Source organism: Arachis ipaensis, chromosome B5 (assembly GCF_059453495.1).
Source record: "Arachis ipaensis isolate K30076 ecotype BB chromosome B5, ASM5945349v1, whole genome shotgun sequence".
Lineage (NCBI taxonomy): Eukaryota > Viridiplantae > Streptophyta > Magnoliopsida > Fabales > Fabaceae > Arachis > Arachis ipaensis.
In genome coordinates, this window is record NC_142440.1 from 119525498 (window position 1) to 119526562 (window position 1065).

At 41.6% G+C, this 1065-nt stretch overlaps 1 non-coding gene across 1 annotated transcript; it reads right to left on the reverse strand.

Annotated features, from left to right (window-relative positions):
* Positions 1–451: 451 nt before the first annotated feature.
* Positions 452–560, reverse strand: LOC148565562 (small nucleolar RNA R71). The gene has a single exon (XR_015884528.1). It is a non-coding gene; the product is annotated as a small nucleolar RNA R71 (small nucleolar RNA).
* Between the last annotated feature and the right edge of the window lie 505 nt (positions 561–1065).

Genomic DNA, 1065 nt, shown 5'->3' on the forward strand with positions numbered 1-1065 from the left:
CAAGGCTGCAGAGTCCACTATGGATAATAATAATAATGCTGTTAATGCCAATGTGGCAAATCCGAATGGGGATGATCAACAAAGAAGAGTGCTTGGCTCTTACTCTGCCCCTACTGCGGATCTTTATGGAAAAAGCATTGTGGTACCCCCTATAGCTGCAAACAACTTTGAGTTGAAGCCACAATTGGTCACCCTGGTGCAACAAAACTGCCAGTATCATGGGCTCCCTCATGAAGATCCAAATCAGTTTATATCTGATTTTTTGTAGATTTGTGATACTGTGAAGACAAATGGAGTGAACCCAGAGGTGTACAGGGTCATGCTCTTCCCGTTTGCTCTGAGGGATAAAGCAAAGCTATGGCTAGATTTCCAACCGAAGGAGAGTTTGAATACTTGGGAAAAGGTTGTTATTGAGTTTCTCACTAAATTTTTTCCAGCAAAGAAGCTGACCAAGCTCAGGTTGGAGGTTCAGACTTTCAGACAGAAGGAGGGTGAAACTCTTTATGAAGCTTGGGAGAGATACAAGCTACTGACTAGGCAATGCCCTCCGGACATGTTCTCCAAATGGACCCAACTAGATATCTTTTATGAAGGCTTGGGTGAGATGTCTAAGATGAGCTTAGATACCTCTGCAGGGGGTTCATTGCATAAGAAGAAGACACCAGAGGGGACTATTGAGCTTATTGAATTGGTTGCTAGTAACCAATATTTATACTCATCAAACAAGAATCCTGTGAACTCTGAGACCTCTCAGAAGAGAGGCGTGTTAGAAGTAGAAGCTATTAATGCTCTTCTTACTCAGAACAAGCTTATGTCTCAAAAAATAAATTTACTTACTCATCAACAGATGGGTGGCATGCAAGTCTTAGCTATCAACACCCAAAATCCACTACAGGAAGTCTCTTATGACATGGCAGGTAATTTTGTGCAAAATGATAATTATGATTATGCTCAACCCTCTTCTGAACAGGTTAATTACATGGGGAGTGGTCCTAGGAATCCCAACAATGATCCATATTCTAAGACATACAATCAGGGATGGAGAAATCACCGAAATTTTGGGTG